This window comes from Eleutherodactylus coqui, chromosome 4 (assembly GCF_035609145.1).
Source record: "Eleutherodactylus coqui strain aEleCoq1 chromosome 4, aEleCoq1.hap1, whole genome shotgun sequence".
Taxonomy (NCBI): domain Eukaryota; kingdom Metazoa; phylum Chordata; class Amphibia; order Anura; family Eleutherodactylidae; genus Eleutherodactylus; species Eleutherodactylus coqui.
In genome coordinates this window covers 100,047,774-100,069,978 of record NC_089840.1, presented here as the reverse complement: position 1 = coordinate 100,069,978, position 22,205 = coordinate 100,047,774, and the positions used below count along the sequence as shown (strand labels likewise).

The 22,205-nt window shown below is 42.1% G+C and overlaps 1 protein-coding gene across 1 annotated transcript in view; it reads left to right on the top strand.

Moving 5' to 3' along the window:
- Positions 1-22,205, top strand: part of PUDP (pseudouridine 5'-phosphatase) — a 272,258-nt gene that overhangs the window by 61,668 nt on the left and 188,385 nt on the right. The window lies entirely within an intron of this gene.

Below are 22,205 nucleotides of genomic sequence, written 5' to 3'. Positions count from 1 at the left end.
TTAATTAGCTATTGAACCTATGTGTAAATAAGTAATGAGGTGGCTTGGCAACTGTTTTATACTAAATACCATTCTGCACTGTAAATATTTTGATCACTTCAAAGTATTACATGGAAACTGCATTCACTGAAGCAGGATGTGGAACATACTGTACGTACCTGTAAGAGGAAATGATTGACTAATTTGTAAGATAGGGTAATTTTATGGGGAATATTATCACAATCTGAAATATTATAAATTTCTCTTCTGTGTTCTGCAGGCTTCAGAGCTGGAATATCCTGGCTTTTATTGAAGGCTCAGTCTACAAAGTTATAATAATTTGCACTAAACAGTAATTTGACATAAATAGTAAATCTTTCACTCTATAACAAAGTTGCTGACTGAGAGAGCTGGGAACAAGCAGGGATAAGGGAGAAATGAGTATTTGCTATTAGGTTTTTGCTATGGGGAAGCTGTTTAATGCAAAAGTATTAACCCCCTAAGGACGCCTCCCCTCCTCACCCCCACTCCACCCCTTCATTTTTGTTTTTTTCCTCCCCTCTTTTAAAACTAATCAGATTTATTTATTTATCGATGCAGTTGTCTAAAGGGCTTAATTTTTGCAGGATAAGTTGTACGTTTCAATGGCTGCCGTGGCTCCATTGAAGAGAATGCGTGCATTTTATTTTTTACACTAAAATTCTGTTTTTCTCAGGGAAGAGCTTATATATAAAGCTCCTCCCTGAAAAAACAATTCAGGGGTGCCGGCAGACGCACCTATGTATGCACAAAAACATGCTCAAGTGAAGCCACCCCAAGTGGAGTGAAATGGAAAAAACTATTATGCCATCTTTCTATGACGTACATACCAGCAAAAATGACATGCTAACTTTATTTCATGGGTCAGTACTAGAGATGAGCGAATCTACTCGGCCACGCCCCTTTTTCGCCCGAGCGCCGCGATTTTCGAGTACTTCCGTACTCGGACGAAAAGATTCGGGGGGTGCCGTGGGTGAGTGGGGGGTTGCAGCGGGGAGTGGGGGGGAGAGGGAGAGAGAGAGGGCTCCCCCCTGTTCCCCGCGGCTACCCCCCGCTCTGCCACGCCTCCCCCCGCCCCCCGAATCTTTTCACCCGAGTACGGAAGTACTCGAAAATCGCGGTGCTCGATCGAGTAATTACTCAAAACGAGTACGTTCGCTCATCTCTAGTCAGTACAATTACGATACAAATTTTATCTATTTTTTTTCCTGTACTTTAATTTTTTTCAACGATATTTATTTATTTTTCATACTGTGTCACTTTCTTCTTGACAGCCATAACTTTTACTTTATTTGTCCGTCGACAGTTGTGTAACAGCTCATTTTGTGCGAGACATTCTGTAGTTTCTCTGGAGAATATGCCACTTTTTGGTTGTTTTTTTTTTCTACCCTTTTTTTTTTTTGAAGACGGGTGACCAAAAAAATGCAATTATGGTGTTTTTTTTTTTTATAATTTTTTGATGCTCACCGTGCAGGGTGCATGCGTTGCTATGATCGGAATTTTACAGACACACAATACCAAATATGTATGTTTGTTTTTATTTAAATTTTTATTATAAATATGGCAAAAGGGTTTATTAAACTTTTTTTATTTTTTGTAGTCCCCAGAGGGTACAAGAACTTTTGCTGTTTTGATTGCACCTGCTGTATGATGTAATGCCATAGCATTACATTATACCATGATCTGACAGGCAATTTATCACAGGCATAGCCTGATAGTGCTGCCATTGCAGAGTTCCTAGGACCTTTCAGAAGGCCTCCAGCAGCCATGACAACCGCACAGCAACCCGCAGTCTCACTGTGGGGGGCCTTAAGGGACCCCTGATCATCGGTTGGGGCATTTAAATGCTGCTGTCAGAATTAACTGCAGCATTTAAGATTTAACCGCTCTGAAGAGCGGCATGGTTTATCGGAGCTGTTGTGGGCTGGAGTTAGCTGTAAGAAACAGCCAGCAACCGCATTGTATGGAGCGGGATCGACCCACGATCTCTCGACATACATACCCCAAAGCTAATGGATATACCTGGACATTCTGTGGCATTAAGGGGGCTACAAAGGTTTTCTGAGTACCCTTTTGGTGACAATGAGGGGGGCACAAAATAAAAAACAAAATGCTAATCTGCTGCTGCCATCCACTGTGCTCTGGTCTTGAACAGCGGTCACATGGGTTGTTTATCCAAGTGACTGCTGCAAAAATAGGCCAGACACTGAGGTTTAAGGTCTTCTACATTAGAAGCCCATGTGACAGGATTACATGTCATCACCCGGACTTTTAGCCTTGTGACATCACCTGTCAAATCATGTGGCAGCAGATTGCCAAAGTGGTGGTCTAGCTTCATAATGAGCATATCTATTTTATAGTTTGGGGGATGGGGGCCCAAAAGCTATATATCAATAACTCAGAAAACTCCTTTATCTCAGACAACCCCTCTATTTTTTTTTTTACTGTACCAACTAAGACGTGAGCCTCTAAGGCTGCCCTCACATATGCATTCAGAAAATGCTGTTCGAAATCGTGGTATGTTACATATTTGGTATCGACGCGTCCATAACGACACATACAATACATTGAACATGCTTTTAATCCTGCATAGCAAAAAGCGTTTTTAAAAAATGCTAAAAAACTGAGGCAAAATGCTAATTTGTAGCATTTTGCCTCCCAAAAAATGCAATAAAAGTGATAAAAAAAACAATATGTACCAAAAAATGGTACCAATAAAAACTACAGCTCATCTCGCAAAAAATAAGCCCTCACAGACCGTTATCCATGGAAAAATAAAAAAGTTACATGACATTGAATGCAGTGAGTTTAGAAAAAAATAATAATTTCCAAAAAAAGGGCTTTTATTGTGGAGAAGTGGAAAAACCTAAAAAAAATATAACAATTTTGGTATCCTTGTAACTATACCGACCCGCAGAAAAAAATGTAGTGTGTCATTTATTCTGCATAATTAACGCTCTAAAAAAAACCCGCAAAAATCTATGGCAGAATTGATGTGTTTTCTCTCCCTACGATCATAAAAAAATAATAAAAGTTTTACAATGTAGTCTATGTACCCAAAAATGGTACCAATAAAAACTACAGTTCGCAAAAAACAAGCCCTTATACGACCGCGTCAACGGAAAAATAAAAAAGTTATGGCTGTTGAAAAATGGAGATGAAAAAATACCAAAAATCGTTTGGTCCTCAACGCCAAAATAGGCCATGTCATTAAGGGGTTAAAAGTGACTGAGTTCTATGTCAAATACATTTACATGAGTCATAAATTGAAAAACTACAATAAACAGACTTTTTGGGAGAGTTCTTCCAATACTAACATGGTAGGGTTAAATCTTCAGTGGCAATGTTACACATCCACATCAAAACGTGCATGATTTGTTGGTTTTTTTGTGGATTTCCCTATAAATAGTGGTATGGTTCTCCGTTTGCACTTAGGGCTCATGTCCACGGGCAAAATGTGATTTAAAATCCGCAGCGGATCTCCCGCGCGCGGATCCGCACCCCATAGGGATGCATTGACCACCCGCGGGTAGATAAATACCCGCGGATCGTCAATAAAAGGCATTTAAAAAAAAATGGAGCATGAAAAAATCTGGACCATGCTCCATTTTCATGCGGGTCTCCCGCGGGGACGGCTCCCGCGGGCTTCTATTGAAGCCTATGGAAGCCGTCCGGATCCGCGGGAGACCTAAAATAGGAATTTAAAGCATTTACTCACCGCAGCGGACCGCGAAGCTCTTCTCTTCCTCACGGCCGCATCTCCCTTGCTTCGGCTCGGCGGATGTGCCCGGCGCATGCGCGCGGCACGTCGACGACGTGCCGGCGATGTGCCGCCGGCGTAAGGAATTCATCCGCCGGCCGAAAAAGAAGATCCGGCCGTGAGGAAGAGCAAAGCTTCGCCGCCCGCTACGGATAGGTAAATGCTTTTAAATTCTTATTTTTAGCGCTCATGTCCGCGGGGCAGGAGGGACCCGCTGCAGATTCTACATGTAGAATCTGCAGCGGATCTGATTTTCCCCGTGGACATGAGGCCTTACTGTTGTGCCTCTATAAGACTCGAAGTCGTACAACGCCGTAATATGCTTGTGTGCATGAACCTTCGCTCTTTTGTGTAAAGTCTATATACGGCTTTTTATTTTCCAACTACTAACAAGTGGGAGAAACAATTAAATGAACAGCTCAGTATTTTGAGCTTTAATTTTTATATAGTTTGCAGCTTTCCTTTAAGCGAGGGTCAAAAGCGTCACCCTGAACATGAAATGCCTATTTAGCGCAGTGTGGTAATATGAATTAAACAGGTATGTTTCTTTTATGTGCTGACTTCTGTTACAGAAGGTTTAACCGTGTAAAATGAATTCAACACGATGATCGTTATTCAGGTGGAAATACTTTCCACAGCAAGACAGCTTGTTAATGTAATGTTATGATAAATCTCCAATTTGGTGTTTTTCAATTTCCTATTCATTTGCAAGCCACAGAGTGGAGATCTAATTAGCAGAAATGTATGGCCCCGGGGACAACAAGCCTTTACTCCAAGCCCCACAAAGAGACCACAGGATACGTTTGGAACAAAATAGTGCTTACCAGTTTTATTTAGATTGATTGACTTTGATATATCATTTCCTCAAACCAAGATAAATAGAAACACAGCATTGAATTTGTCTAGAAGTAACGAATCAAATATTGTGTGTGGCAATGGTTTGTGTTCAATCTAGATTAATAAACCGAGCTGCTGTTAATTTAAAATTGTGCATAATTAATTGAAATTGGCTGTTTAAAAAAAAAAGTAATCCACATATTTTGTTGTAGCATCTCGTTGCTGTGTTGGCATTTGTCTTTATATATACATTTCACGGTGTCATGGCTAGGAGGTGTTTGTTACTTTGCCCTAGAGCGGTATAATTCAGAATTTTCTAATGAGTCATTTTTAGCTTGGGTTTCTTAGGTTAAAGGGAACCTGTCACCTCCATGTTCTCACCCAAGCCACTCACCCTGGCATGCACCGCGGAGTAATGAGTCATTAATCTGTTCAATTTTTTTTCTGTATGTTTTTATTAAACTTTTCCAACGCCTACACCAATATATAACATATGTAGTTAAGATAATTGCCTCTACAAGATTATGGTAATAAATTGGACCACTTCATCCATGTTTCAATTATCCTTGTTTTTCAATTACAGGATGCTGGCAGCTGGATCCCCTACTGCAGCTGTCATCTGTGACAGCTGTGGTAGGGAATTCTTTATTCCCCACGGGGATGAAGAATTCCTTTGCTGCATCTGTCACAGATGTGGCAGGTGCAGGAGGGAATTTTGCCTTGTGGGTATGAAGAAAATATCTGCCACATGCGGCAGATGTGTTCATCCTGCGGGTACACGGCAGCGGCGGACAGGTAAGTATTTTTTTTTAACACTAAAATTCTTGTTTTTCAGCGTTGGGCTTATATGTAAAGTTCTTCCCTGAAAAACTATTACGGGGTGATGGCAGACCATTGCCTTCAATGGAGCCAATGGTAGCAGCTGGGGCTTCATTGAAGGCAATGTACGGACCTTCATACACGCGTGTTTTTGCACGTACAGGGGTGCACACCTATGTATGCACAAAAACACGCTTGTGTGAAGCCACCCTTACTGTCAAATTTCTCCAGAGATAACAAATTGCTGGAAGGCCCCGAAGAGCGATATTGTGAGCTGCTTATTAATGAATCTTTTGAAAGGCCCTTCTACACAAAGCGATTAGTGGAGTGCTGATGCCTGATAGGTTTTCCTAGTAATAATCATTATAGTGCTTTTATACAGGAACAAGCATTGGCCAGTAATTTGAGGCCAAATGGACCACAGATCATTCCATCCCACCTGCTTCCACTTACAATAAACAGGCAGTTGATATATGTCTGTTAACACAGGCCATGCAGAAAGTGACCAACAAACTAGAAGCAAATGAACTCTCGTTCATCCAGTTTACGCAGGCAATTGCAAAATAATTCAGATTTCCGCTGGATGTACAAAACTTAATGATCTATTGGCCAGTGCATAAGGGCCCTAAGAAGTAAGGATTTTTCAAAACAGTCAAATCTTTTAATTGAAGTGTGATAGTACGCAGTAAGCTCATGGGCTCCCCCTAGCGGTGGCTGCAGGCAGCCATGAGTAAATTTAAAAGGAACCTATCATATTGAACAATCTACCTGATGTGCAGGTACTGTTATAGAGCAGGAGATGCTTAGATTGGGATATACACTACCGTTCAAAAGTTTGGGGTCACATTGAAATGTCCTTATTTTTGAAGGAAAAGCACTGTACTTTTCAATGAAGATAACTTTAAACTAGTCCTAACTTTAAACAAATGCACTCTATACATTGCTAATGTGGTAAATGACTTCTAGCTGCAAATGTCTGGTTTTTTGTGCAAAATCTACAAAGGTGAATAGAGGCCCATTTCCAGCAACTATCGCTCCAGTGTTCTAATGGTACAATGTGTTTGCTCATTGGCTCAGAAGGCTAATTGATGATTAGAAAACCCTTGTGCAATCATGTTCACACATCTGAAAACAGTCTAGCTCGTTACAGAAGCTACAAAACTGACCTTCCTGTGAGCAGATTGAGTTTCTGGAGCATCACATTTGTGGGGTCAATTAAACGCTCAAAATGGCCAGAAAAAGAGAACTTTCATCTGAAACTCGACAGTCTATTCTTGTTCTTAGAAATGAAGGCTATTCCATGCGAGAAATTGCTAAGAAATTGAAGATTTCCTACAACGGTGTGTACTACTCCCTTCAGAGGACAGCACAAACAGGCTCTAACCAGAGTAGAAAAAGAAGTGGGAGGCCGCGTTGCACAACTAAGCAAGAAGATAAGCACATTAGAGTCTCTAGTTTGAGAAACAGACGCCTCACAGGTACCCAACTGGCATCTTCATTAAATAGTACCCGCAAAACACCAGTGTCAACATCTACAGTGAAGAGGCGGCTGCGGGATTTTGGGCTTCAGGGCAGAGTGGCAAAGAAAAAGCCATATCTGAGACTGGCCAATAAAAGAAAAAGATTAAGATGGGCAAAAGAACACAGACATTGGACAGAGGAAGACTGGAAAAAAGTGTTGTGGACGGATGAATCCAAGTTTGAGGTGTTTGGATCACAAAGAAGAACGTTTGTGAGACGCAGAACAAATGAAAAGATGCTGGAAGAATGCCTGACGCCATCTGTTAAGCATGGTGGAGGTAATGTGATGGTCTGGGGTTGCTTTGGTGCTGGTAAGGTGGGAGATTTGTACAGGGTAAAAGGGATTCTGAATAAGGAAGGCTATCACTCCATTTTGCAACGCCATGCCATACCCAGTGGACAGCGCTTGATTGGAACCAATTTCATCCTACAACAGGACAATGACCCTAAACACACCTCCAAATTGTGCAAGAACTATTTACAGCAGAAGCAGGCAGCTGGTATTCTATCGGTAATGGAGTGGCCAGCGCAGTCACCAGATCTGAACCCCATTGAGCTGTTGTGGGAGCAGCTTGACCGTATGGTACGCCAGAAGTGCCTATCCAACCAATCCAACTTGTGGGAGATGCTTCTAGAAGCGTGGGGTGCAATTTCACAAGCTTACCTCAACAAATTAACAGCTAGAATGTCAAAGGTGTGCAATGCTGTAATTGCTGCAAAAGGAGGATTCTTTGACGAAAGCAAAGTTTGATGTAAAAACAATGTTATTTCAAATACAAATCATTATTTCTAACCTTGTCAATGTCTTGACTCTATTTTCTATTCATTTCACAACGCATGGTGGTGAATAAGTGTGACTTTTCATGGAAAACACAAAATTGTTTGGGTGACCCCAAACTTTTGAACGGTAGTGTAGTTTTGTATGAAAGGTTTCTGTTTAATTTGCCATATATTGAAAATTGTGTTTATTCGGGGTTTGGGAGTTTAGTAAGCAGTCCTACCCGGAGACTTGCATCATTCCCAGTATGATTAGGCACTAGAGATGAGCGAACGTACTCGTTACGAGTACTTACGCACCCGAGTACCGCCATTTGCGAGTACTTCTGTACTCGGGTGAAAAGATTCGGGGGGCGCCGGGGGGCGGGGAGAGGCGTGGCGGTGCGGGGGGTAGCAGCGGGGAACAGGGGGGAGCCCTCTCTCTCTCCCTCTCCCCCCCACTCCCCACTGCTACCACCCGTGCCGCCGCGGCGCCCCCCGAATCTATTCACCCGAGTACTGAAGTACTCGAAAATGGCGGTACTCGGGTGCGTAAGTACTCGTAACGAGTACGTTCGCTCATCTCTGTTAGGCACATAAATGTCTGTCAGTCATTGATTAGAACCACCCACTGGAAGCGTAGTGTTTCGGTAGTTTGAAAAATCAGAGGCCCTAAATGTGTCAGCCCAGTTATCTAGTATTACCAAAGTTAATTTTAAAATTATATAGTTTACCAAAATTGTCAAAAATTTCCATAATTTCCAGGAATGCCTTCTCAGGGTTGGAAAGCAGTATGAGGTCATCTGCAAAAGCTGCTGTGGTGTTAACTTCTCTCAGACCCTCTGTCTTTGTTTTCTTATCCCTTGCAGCAGTGTTTCCATCACCAGTATGAAGAGCATTGGGGACAGTGGGAAAATCTGCCTCATCCCATTTTTAACACTTAATGGTTTGGACTTTGAACCGTTTAAGTATTCTGGTTGAGAGTTCTGAGGAGAGTGTGAAGATGGCTCTGATAATTTTATCAGGAAATCTAAACTTTACCAGTGAGCTTTTCACAGAATCCCAGCTGACCCAATCAAAAGCCTTCTCGGCATCTGTGCTAAGAAGCACTAGAGTTTTTTGTTTGTTTAGATGGCCCCTCAAGTATCAGATACTTGGGAACAATATTAACCTCCAACTCAGCCCGCCTATATAAAGCAAACTACACCCCACTCCTCAAAAAAACGTAGGGCCAAGCTTCAACAACTTAACCTCCCGTTCATTTGTTGGATGGCAAAGAAAAATCTATTGGCTACCTATATCCAGCCCTATGTTATCTATTTCTTACAAACCGTCCCAATAGATGTGCCCAGGTTTTTTTGCTCTCCAGATGCATCAACTCTTCAGTTTATCTGGGACAGGTATAAACCATGCTTGGCATGTCCATAATTAACACAGACTACAAGGAGTGATGTGATTACCAAATCTACTCTCTTATAAAGGCCCATTTAGACACAATGATTATCGCTCAAGTCACTCAAAAGACATGTTTTGAGTGATAATTGCTCTGTGCATTTTAGGCAACATGATCGCTAAAAATTTGCTCAAACGGAAGTTTGACAGTTTTGAGTGTTCACTTTGCATAAGTGTGTAAATGAAAACTCACGCTGTATGCAGAAGACAAGCGGGACTGCTATCCTCTGCATACAGATGTTTTCTCTGAGTTCTCAGCTGGTATACAGCTGAGCACTCCGAGCGGGGTGTGCAGAACACAGCTGGACTGCTGTCGTCATTCTCTGGCTGTGTTCTTCAAGCAGGATACCAGCTTAAACAATAGTATCAGTGGTATCCCGCTGAGAACTCAGCGCGCAGCACTGATGAGGCCCATCGTTCTTTCAGCTTGCTGAAAGACAATGATGAACCACTCGGTAACAAAAACTGCACGATATCCGTGCAGTTAGACCCAACGATTCTTGCTCAAGACTGCGTTGAGCTATTTTTTAGTGAGAATTGTTGAGTCTAAATATGTCTTAAAATGTTTAACCCCTTAGTGACAGAGCTTTTTTGCTTTTTTTCCATTTTTGTTTTTTCCTACTCCCTTTTAAAAAATCGTAGCTCCTTTATTTATCCATCGAAGTTGCTGTCTGAGGGCTTGTTTTTTGCGGGATGAGTTGTATTTTTCAATGGCACTATTTATTGTACCATATAATTTACTGAAAAACTTTTAAAAAATTCTTAACGGAGAGAAATGGAAAAAAAAGACATTCCACCATCTTTTGGTGCGTCCTGTTTCTACAGCACACAAATTGCAACAAAAACGACCTGATATTTTTATTCTATGGGTCAGTATGATTGCTACGATACCAAACTTGTATAGTATTTTTTTTGCTGTAGTACTTAAATTTTTGTTTTTAAAGATATTTAATTTTTTTCAATTATTTTCTGCGGTCATTTTGTGCGAGCAATACCTTTTTTATTTTTTCGTCGACGTAGTTGACCAAGGGCTCATTTTTTGCAGGGATGTCCTGAAGTTTCCGATAGTATCAATTTGGAATACATACGACTTTTTGATCGCTTTTTATTGTGTTTTTTCTGGGAGACAGGGTAACTAAAAAAGTGTATTTATGGCGTTCTTTATTTTTTTTTTCAGACGACGTTCACCGTGCGGGAAAAATAATGCACTACTTTGATAGATCTGACTTTTACGGACGCGGCAATATCAAATACATATTTTTAGTTTATGATTTTGATTTTTTTAATAATGGATATGGCAAAAGGGGGGTGATTTAAACTTTTATAACTTTTTTTTTAACAATTAAAAAAACTTTATTGATTATTTTTTTTACATTACTTTGAAGTCCCCCTGGGGGACTTTAACATGCGATGCTTTGATCGCTCCTGCAGTATGACGTAATGCTATAGCATTACGTCATACTGCTTTTTTACAGGCAGTCTTTCAAGCCACCCTGTGTGGATGGCAGTCTGCTAAGGCAGCCCTGGGGCCATTCATTAGGCCCCCGGCTGCCATGACACCTGCACGGATCCCCCGATCGCACCGCGGGGGGGCCGTGTGTGACACCCAAACAGCGTTCGGGGGATTTAAATGCCGCTGTCAGAATTGACAGCGGCATTTAAAGGGTTAATAGCCGCGAACGGCCGAGCGCAGCTATTGCCTGCGGGTGTCAGCTGTAATAAACAGCTGATGCCCGCGCTGTATGGAGGGAGATAGCGGCGCTACCTCCCTCCATACACGTCCTGAAACAGCAGGACGTAGTTTTACGATAGGACTGTCACTAAGGGGTTAATATCGCAAGATGGTGGATTCTAAATCGGATTCACTGAATATCAACCTAGAAAAAGCCCTACTCAGGCAGGACAAACAAATACTACTTTGGTCAAATGAGTTCTACCCAAGAGTCTGACATAGGAGCCCAATTACAAAAGGTACTATTGAAGTGTTAGGACACTCGCTACGCCAAGAGTCATCAAGCCATTTCTCATTGCCACCAATGACCCCTGCATCATTGATTCCTCTGTTCTGGCCAATACACCATTGGGTATAGTAGGCCCGTGGGCAAGACTAAAAGACCTAACCATTCACTATGTCATAAAAGACAAACATTCGATGAAGAGCACTCATCCTGGGTTATTCACTGGACTTCCTGGGGAGGGTGGTTCTGTGTAACTCATTGAGTAGATTTCAGAAGAACTGCCACAATAAACTCAGATACCCTGTGGTTCGAGACATGTCTAGCTCTCCCCACACGTACAAAAAGACTGGTAACACATTTATACAGAAGCTTGCTTCTACAATCCTCCTCAAATAGGCCTTGGTTCCTCAGGGAATGGGAAAGGGACTTAGAATCTTGGCAGCTTCTTCGTTAAAGGTAGTTCCCAAGAAATTCCCATGGTTTCTCTAAATGTGTGCGCATCAGCGAAATTTCATACAAAACTGTCACTAGATTCTATAGAACACCAGATTCCATGGCAAAAGTACACCCTGGGAAGTCTGATATTTGCTAGAGATGTGAATCCCAAATGGGAACATATGGTGGCATTGCCTGATCAAAGTATTTTGGCAACTAATTCTTGAAAAGATTAATAAAATATGTGGAACACCTAAGACCCTCACCCCCGAGTGGTTTCCTACTATGGAAAACAGTCTAAACAATTTAGACCATCAAATTAGTCTTTGGCTACCACTCTTATCAGCCGCAAAACTACTCATCCCCCTTCACTGGAAAATGAAAGATCCCTACAGTAGCATAGTGGAAAGAGCCTCCCAGATTTTCTGCTTTAAAGAGATTGCAGCTTGGGAAAACAGTCTCAAGGGACAAATTCTAGTTATTTTGGACACCATGGGTTGGTTATAGTAAATACAAAACAAACCTAAATGTGGGTCATAGTATCTAATATGTATATGTACAATTCTCTTTTATGTGCACTTCAGTTTGGCTAAAAATGCTAATGGACCTCTCGTAGTTGCCCCCCACCCCCCAATACACCCATGCCCTACACCTCTACTTCAGCCCTTCCCTCCCCCTTCCCATCTCTGAGTTACTTTCTATTTCAATGGTGCTAGGTTGCATTAAGTATGAAGACAAACTTTTAATTTTATCTTGGGTATGTCAACCAGTTTATGCAATAATTTATCTAACTGAACACAGGTTTATTTTCCCCTTTTTTGCTTATGTGCTGCAATTAAGCCGGAAGGACCTGTGTCCACTTATGTAGATGGTTTCCCAGGGAGGGGGCTTTTTAAATAAAGAGATTTGTTTAAAAAGAACCACCTACTGGACTGAAGTCCAAAATTAATAGTTTGAGTTTTATATGGAATCTAGTCCTGCAAAACTGTAGAACAATTTGAGCCCCCTGTCCACTGGCGGGGTGGATTCTCGCAAGCTGCTTTCCACCATGGGAGATCACTTAGTCACCACATAATGATAGGTTCATCATGGAGAATCGCGCCATGCCACAAAGTTTTAGACGCAAGCAGAAAATTGCAATAGATTTTCCCCTCATGTAGATCGAGCTACGCTTTCCATAGTTATCCAATGGAAAGCGTTTCAAGCATGATCCACGTGAGATGCCCGCGGACAGCCAGTCTAACTCAGCTTCTCCATTTTCAGTGTCACAGGCTTACTTTAATTATTTTCCTAGGGATTGCATGACCTTTTGTGTTACAAAAAATAGAACTGGTATCAAAGAATTAATCAGCCAGGATATTCCTCTTTAGATTGCAGAAGTAAACTGCTGTTCAAGGATGCACATACATCTTAGGGCTTAGTCACATGGGCGCCGATGCGCCCTTCTTCCTGCAGGATAAGATGGCCGCACTGTAGGTGCAGAGAAAGAACACATGACCGGCTCCATTGCTGGTCATGTGTTCGTTCTTCCGGCGCTGTGCAGTGCGGCAATCTTCATGCCGGAAGACGGTCGCATCGGCGCCCGGATGCACCCATGTGACTAAGCCCTTAACCATTGTTTCAGTGCATGCGCTGTAACTTAAACAGTCCTTAGCTCCAATACCTACCTAGTGCTGCTTAGAGTTTGTATTGGCATGTATTTGTTAGCTAAATAGAAGAGCATCATGAATCTTTGTTAAGTTCGAACTCAAGGCTGTATATTTCCTTTCAGTGACAGCAAGCAGGGGATAGTGTCAGTGTTGAAAGGCATGCAGGGTTAGAAAAATTGGCCTGTTCTTATGAGCTATTGTGCAACTTTTGTCCATGAGGTGTGACATATTGCAGCTTAACCCTATTTAAAGGGATTTTGTCATCAGGGTCATGACCCCCCCTCCGGCCCTGGGGCAGATATGGCTATTGCCCCTGCATATGTATACTGAAACTCTGCGGCATTTCAGAAAAAACATTCTTAGAAGTTTTTTTTTTTTTTTTTTTTTATTAAATCACTTTTTATTCAAGAAATTTCATAAACATTACAAACGGAATCTTGTGTTAACATTTACTTCAAAAATTAAAACACTTTGATTTTGCGGAGTATTTCAGATTGTTGTAAAGCTCTTATTTTAGTCACTCCTATTTCAGTCATAGTAAACTGTCTCGAAAAGGGGCTTTTAAGCAAGATTTAACAGTTTTGTTTCCCTCTCAACTCGCTCAATTGCCGCTCTTCAGAGTTGAACTAGCTTGCTTAACTTGTTAATTTTTCCCACTCGCTTCTCACAAATCCCAATATTAGTCCCGGAGAAATTGGAGCTATCACTAGAGAGCAGCCTTGATTATGAGAGTGAAGAAGGAAATACAGTTAGTAACCAGTAGAAAGTAAAGTCGTCCAGAGGGGGAGACCCAAAAAGACCTTCCATTTGTATTAGACGTTACACGTAGTGCTTTATCTGCGGATCATCACATTAAAATCATATTTATTCCAGAATCACCATAATCTGGATTTTTGTAAGAAGTGTGATGTGAAATTATCTGAAACCAAAAAATTGGTTTACCTTTCCCTTCCACAAAGTTACTGAGGAGGGATTTGATTTTCCCCAAAAGAGGGGGATCAATGTTTCTCCTGCTGCAATAAAGTACTATACTAACCTATCTTTTAATGGGTTGAATGATGCATTGGGTCTGTACAGGAGGATTAGGTCAGGAGAGAGCTGTATGTTTTTCTTAAGTATAACTTCCATTTCCTTCGCTACCTCTGCCCAGAATGTTTTAATTTTAGTACAGTTCCACCATATATGTAGGTATGCTCCTTACACCTCCAGCATCTGTCCATCTCCGAGAGCTTGTATGTACCATCTAGTAAGTAATTTGTATTGGTTCTCCTGCAGACTGACACATGGGGAGATCCTATAAGGAATTTTTAACAGTTTTAAACTCTGCCTTTGTATCTTGATACCCAATTCCTTTTCCCGGGAAGTGATAAATGTTGGTCTACCAGTAGGTGAGAGGCAGTAAATTGTTTAGCTAAGGGATTGATCATTTTAGCATTTTTATTTTGATTGCCAAGTTATTTTTCAAAATCTGTTAACTGTCAAGATATATTCTGATTTTTAAACTCTGATATCAAAGCTGAGAGATGTGCGAAGTGGAGGTCTTGCACATTTCCAGAAGGAGCAAGAGTATTGCTTATGGTTAAAGGACCTTTAAATATCATCACTTGTATGTCTTTTAACATCAGGTCTTTAAAGATATTCCAGATTTTTTTCTAATGTTGAAGAAGTGGATTGCTTGACTGTAGAGGGATGGTAAATTGAGAAGTAGAAGATGGTGAGTCTGTCAGTTGACGACTCAGTGAGTCCCAGGTCTTGCAGATGCCTATTAGGATATTGATATCTTTAGCTCTGTAGGTCTTAATGCTGCGGAACCACATATCCTCCAATAAACTTTTTCCCTGTGAGATCTGTACAATCCTTTTCCATTTGTGGTTTTTCAGAGGGTACATTAAATCCAGCTATCTTTTAAGTTAAATTGCCTTGTAATAGGCCGTAACATCAGGCAGGCCAACTCCTCCTTATTGTTTTTCCTAATCCTTAATGAATAAGCCAGTTGTGGTTGCTTGTATTTCCAGAAGTAGCCTGAAAACAGTATGCAGATGTCGTTAACAATAAATAAAAATGACTGTGGTATGTGGATAGGGAGCATTTGTATTTTGTATAGTATTTTGGGTAGTATGTATGTTTTTATAAGGTGTTTTTTTCCTGCTGAACCACGATATAATGGGAAAATCACATGTAGTTAATAGGTTCTTAATTTCTACTAATAGCAGTAATATATTGATTTAATGTAATTTCGAGAGGTTGTAAGTATAGATGAGCAAGTATACTCGCTAAAGGCAATTGCTCGAGCGAGCATTGCCTTTAGCGAGTATCTCCCCCGCTCGAGACAGAAGGTTCGGGTGCCGGCGGCGGGCACGGAGCTGCAGGGGAGAGCGGGGCGGAACGGAGGGGATATCTCTCTCTCTCCCTCTCTCCCCCCCACTCTCTCCTGCTGACAGCCGCTACTCACGCGCCAGCACCCGAACCTTCTGTCTTGAGCGGGGGAGATACTCGCTAAAGGCAATGCTCGCTCGAGCAATTGCCTTTAGCGAGTATACTCGCTCATCTCTAGTTGTAAGCTTTATGCCTAAATCCGTAGTGCTATGCCCATATGTGTTTTTATTTTATTTTTTTCTGTTTAAAGATGAGCAAGCATGCTCATCTGAGCATTAGCATACTCAATGTACTCGTTACTCGAGCCGAGCACCTTCATCCCTGCTAGTAAAAAGAATTCTCTGCTGCTACATCTACCACATCTGTGACAGATGTAACAGAGGAATTCTTCAATTCCCTAATTCATGTGTGACAGCTGCGGTAGAGGATCCTGCTGCCAGCCCCCCCAGTAGTTGGATTTCAGGTAAGAGCTTTAAATATAAGCCCTTCCCTGAAAAACCCTGAAAAATAGTATTAAAAAAAAAATAAAATTGATACTCCCCTGCCTTCAGCTGCCAGGGCTCAGCCTCGACTTCTCTGTGCTGTCCCTGGCCCTGCACTATTGATCTATCAGCTGGCAGGAATTTAAAATCCCTGCCTGCTGAAAAAGCTGATTATGATTGGCTGAGCGCTCAGCCAATCACAATCAGCTCTTTCAGCAGGCGGGGACTTTAAATCCCGCCTGCTGATAGATAGGACCACAACCAGCGATGCTTTGATCGCTCCTGCAGTATGATGTAATACTATAGCATTAAGTCATACTGCTTTTTGACAGGCAGTCTATCAAGCCACCCCACGGGAATGGCTTGATAGGCAGTCTCCCAAGGCAGCCCTGGGGCTTTTTAGAAGGCCCCCAGCTGCCATGACACCTGCACGGCTCCCCTGATCTCACCGCGGGGTGGGGAGGCATACGGAACCCCCGAACATCTTTGGGGATATTTAAATGTCATTGTCAGAATTGACAGCAGCATTTAAAGGGTTAATAGCCACGATCAGCCATACAGCCGATCACAACTATTGCCCGTGGGTGTCAGCTGTAATATACAGCTAACGCCCGCATTGTATGGAGGGAGATAGCGTGGCTATCTCCCTCCATACACGTCCTGCTACGGCAGGATGTAAAAACACTATTAAGCCCTCACTAAGGGGTTAAAAGTGGATAAATGGGCCGTGCAGCCGTTCTTTGTGTACCTTTTCTTGCAGGGAAGGTATTTGGAGTAATGAGCAGCTCGTCTCAGGGCCGTTTGTCATGAATACCAGCAGGTTTTTCTCTCTGGTTGAGGAGCAGCAGTTGAGCATGTCTGCTTCTTCTGCAGGTTTAGACGTGCCCCTCTATTCTTAGAAGTTAGATTTTGGAACAGAGCTCAGTCACAGGGGTGGAGACTGCTGGGACTGACAGTTCTCTTCCCTTTGTGTATAGAGACAGATATCAGTCTTGATGCTGAATGCAGAAAGAGGCTAGCGCAGCCTACCTGTGATTTAACTTCGTTCCCAAGTCAGACTTCTAAGACCTTATGTCCACGGGGAAATTCAGGCCCGCTACGGATTCTCCATGGAGAATCCGCAGCGGGTCCCTCCTGCCCCGCGGACATGAGCGCTGAAAAGAAAAATTAACTCACCTCTCGCACGCTCCGGACCTTCCCTTCGTCACGGCTTCATCTTCTCTCCGTCGCGGCCGTATCTTTTTTCTTCGGCCTGGCGGATGTGCACGGTACGTCGGTTGCGTGCCGCGCGCATGCGCCAGCCCGAAGAAAAAAGATCCGGCCGCGACGGAGAGAAGATGAAGCCACGAAGAAGGGAAGATCCGGAGCAGGTGAGTATATTCTGATTTTGGTCTACCGCGGATCCGGACGGCTTCCATAGGCTTCAACAGAAGCCTGCGGGAGCCGTCCCCGTGGGAGACCCGCACGAAAATGGAGCATGGTCCGGATTTTTTCATGCTCCATTTTTTTTTTATTCCCTTTTATTGACCATCCGCGGGTATTTATCTACCCATGGGTGGTCAATGCATCCCTATGGTATGCGGATCCGCATGCGAGTGATCCGCTGCGGATTCTAAATCCTATTTTGCCCGTGGACATGAGGCCTAAGTTTTTTTTGGTTTTCCATCGTAAATGCTACAGTGTTTCAGAATACATATAAAGGGGCACTAGGCATACCTGCCCCAGGTTCTAGCAGCATGAACCTGATAACTAGAGATGAGCGAGCCTACTCGGCCACGCCCCTTTTTCGCCCGAGTACCGCTATTTTCAAGTACTTCCGTACTCGGGCGAAAAGATTCGGGGGGCCCCGTGGGTGAGTGGGGGGTTGCAGCGGGGAGTGGGGGGGAGAAGGAGAGAGAGAGGGCTCCCCCCTGTTCCCCGCTGCTACCCCCCGCTCCGTCACGCCTCCCCCCGGCGCCCCCCCGGATCTTTGCACCCGAGTACTGAAGTACTCGAAAATCGCGGTGCTCGATCGAGTAATTACTCGAAACGAGTAGGTTCGCTCATCTCTACTGATAACAAAATCCCTTTAACACCTTTGCACTACTGCCCTCTTTCATTTTCTTTTTCTCCTTCCCATTTTCAAAAAAACCTTAACTCTTATTTTTCCAGTTAACTAGATACACAAGGGCTTTTTTATGGGACAAGTGAGGAGAAATGGAAATAAATGCAACTGAACAATTTTTTTGGCAAATATCTGCTTTTACAGAGTTTATGACAGTAAAAGACATGTCTGAGTTATTATGGCGATACCAAATTTATAGTTTTTATTTGTATGTAGTATAACTCAAGGAAAAAAGTACCTATTAAAGAATTGCCCTGTCACCATCTTTTGAACCCCCATAAATTTAAACCTTTATCAATTTGTGTTGTGGAATAGATCATATCTTGTGTGGTAACCTCTAGTTTTTATTTAATTCTCATTTGTGGTACAGAAGACTTTTTAGGATTGCTGTTCAAAAAAAAAAATTTCTCTTGCACAGCGTGTCAAAAGCACAATGTTGGCTTTTTTTTTATCACTGTGTTGAATTAATAATGGGATATTTTAATAACACTATTTTGGGACAATTGGTAAAGGTGTGTTTTTTCAGCTTCATAGAGCACTTGTAATCCTTTAATAATTTATATTGTGTATTTCAGTACTATATACTGCCTGTTAGAATGCTTTATATTGCATTCTGACAGGGAGTCTATTGAGTGTCATAGGCAAGCCTTGATAACCAATTGTTCATGGCAGTCCTGGAGGCCTTTGGAAGGTCCCAAGCTACCATGACCTCTGACGGCACCCCTTGATTGCACTGTGAGGATGCCTTACACAGTGGAAGTGTTTAAATGCCTCTGTCTGAACTGACCGAGGCACTTAAAGAGTTAACAGCCATGATCAGCATCAACGCTGATCATGACTGCTGCTGGAGGGTATCGGCTGTCAAAGATGACTGACGCCCGCTGAGTATATAGCAAGCTCACGTCTGGAAGGGGTTAAGTGGAAGGCGCTAAGCTTCAATACATTTCATTTGCAAGAATGGCACCGTTTCTAGAAAAAAGCTCTTCTTTAATAATCCTAGGCAATCCCTTTAAATGTATTTACATAATCTCTAAGAAAATTAGGTTATCCTAATTTCAATATGTGAGCAAGTATAATTTGACCAAAAATAGCGTTTACCAATCATCTGGACTAAAGATGCCTTGTCTCCCTTTTTTCCAGCCAGTTGTCATTTTGACTGACACGAATATATTCTGTTCACAAGAAACATCTTTAAAAAGAGATTGTTTTTAGTTCTTCTGTAAACAGCAATTTTTCTAATGGAATCCCCACTTTGTGAAGAGTGCAGGGCACAGCATTAGCACTTGTGAAGCGTTTAATGCTTACAATAAAGTAATGGGTTTATCCCACATCACGTTGCTCCACAGTCTATGTGGTCTGTTTATTGAGAAATAATAATAATGAAATTGCCTGTTTTTTCAGAAATTGGATGCTGATATGTTTAAGATGCTGGTTTTTATATTCTTTTTGTACCAATAATAGAAAATGCCACTTAGTATCTATTACATCGGTATTCGTTGGAAGTTTGTCTTATTTATTATGAAATCTGAAAATTGCTTTTGCACAGTCTAGAATGTTTGTGTTTATTTCACAGTGGATGGCAGATTGAGTACAGCTGTTTTACAGAAAGGAGTCTTGTTCTATCTGCCTAGTCGGCACAGTGATGCCATACTGACCCCAAAAGACTTCAGAATTACAAGTAGCAGTGCTGTATGCTGGGAAGATATTTGTAATAAGCCCTGGTTGTCCAATGATGCTGTAGATCAAATGTGAGGGGTTTATTATCGGTTTCAAACTATACATACTGTATGTGTGAACATGTGTAAAAGGGATGGCAATGCTAACCCTTTGTCGTTGGGGAAAAATGTCATGTTTGTTTAAGTTAATTTGGCAAGATTGCGTAGAATGCTAAAAATTGAAAAATATAATTACAGTGGTAGTGAAAAAGCCAGTAATGCTGCTAATTACTAGGGGTAATGTATTGATGCCGTGTGTTCACGTGATACTGATGTGTTAGCTTAAAAAGGAAGGAATAGTACAAAGTATACTAATAAAGATCTAGATACTAGTGTTATAGGGAAAATGTCTTTAATGTGTAATACACAAATGCCATGGAGTATAGCAGAAATGCTAGCTATAGTGTAGCTATGGAGGTTACAGTATTAGCTCAAACACTCTTAACCCTTTGCAATCCAATTTTGGATTCAGGGTTTCCTATGGGGCTTTCTCTTTCTGTGATTATACAATGGCACCATCTGCTGGCTTCAGCCAGTACTGCGCTATGGGACATGCTGGAGAGGCCCCTGACAACAGAGCAACTGGCAATATACAGTAAGAATACCCTACTGGACGCCTTCCGACATCGGAGTTGTACAGCCTTCAATAAGAATGTCTTCAGACGTCAGACAGTGGATTGGAAAGGGTTAAGGCCCTTGTATATGGGCCAACAATCTTTTAAATGACTGTGCGAGTGTTGATGTCAGTTAAGATCATCAACGCTTGTGTAGGGTGTTCCAACTAAATGACTTACCACCAGCTCACGGGCTTCTTAGCCACCTCTCGCTCAGCGCTGAGTCTGAAAGGGAGGTGGGCATCAAGTTGCTCCATCCCATCTCAGAGCGTTGTGTAGTCTTGTAATAACTGAAAAATTTAGTCTGGTCATCTAAGTAATTTAGTCGAGGGACCTACTGACCTCTTAATTTTAAGGCTCTGTGCTTGTGTGCAGGAGACTCTTAATGTGCCCCGTGGACACATCTGTGGCTACTCCGAGTGCTCAGGGCATGTAACTAGAAGTGTATATATTCCAGGGCCTGTTGGTGGCAATGGTGTCAAGCACCCCAGGGCGTATAATATAGCACCCGGTTCTAAAGTATTGAGTCTTAGTATTACGTATTAGTAACTACTACCCAGTAAAGGGTCATTCCATGCCAAATGGACCAGTGGTCCCCACTCGGCCATCTCCGATTTTGCTGAAAATTTATAAGGATGTACATGTATGTTTGAAACGAGGTTCTGTAAAGTTCTAGGGCCAGATATCAAATACCTGGGACACTGTTGCCCTTTCACTGGAGGTCCCAATGAGCGCGCGGCTTCAGCAACGAGGATTTTGCAAACTTAAGCCATACTTTGGTTAAATATATCTCAAAACCAAAAACCATTGGTAATTTGTGCTTTGACCAGTACACCAAACAGCTATATGGCTTTGCACTGCTGCAATATCACGGTCAAAGCATATGTATTTGTGAAGATATTCACACCCACATATGATGAAAAATGTTAAATGATCAAATCTGACCTATTTTTAAGGTCAAATATCTAAAAAAGGGTACCCCTCAAATCTATTTATTTTGATATCAGTCGAAAGAGCAAATTTTTCTCTACAAGGATCATCATTTTATTTTTTGGAGTCTTTCAGTTTAAGAAAAGAAAAATGCCACTGAACATGGCGTTTTTAAACATACGCAATGAATGATAAATGCACTATTCAAACCCTTGCGTTGGTCCATGGTGGTTATACCACTACCAATTCCCTAAGAATTGGTATTATAATCCTATTAAGAATTGTAATAATGCCAAATCTTTTGAGAATTGGCAGCCCCATCGCCTAGGGGCCACGCCCGATAGCCGTGCAAGGCCAGCCACGGGCGGTCTCTTTATCACAGGTTCCGAAGCCTGAGGGTGGGTGTCTTAGCCTAGGATCCCAAGCCTAATATTGGGTCTCTTTTGTTGGTTCCCAAGCCATAATGTTCAGTCTAAGTGGTCTGGAACTGTTGCTGAATTTGCAACATAATTGGCTCCAAGAAGCTGTATTGTCGTCCCATTGCTGTTGCAGCTGGTGCTGGCAGTATTGCAATGATTGACTGCTCAGGAATCCAGCAGGTATCATTTCTCACAGGCCAGTGAAAGAAGCTAGCTGGTCCATGAGGATGCATGAAATTTATTAATGCATCATGGTCGTCGACTGAAATTTCAGAAATATTTCCAATCCACCAGTTGTTATCGTAAATGCAGGCAATGTATTGCCCTGGCTGGAGGTTTGCAATTGGCACAAAAGGCATT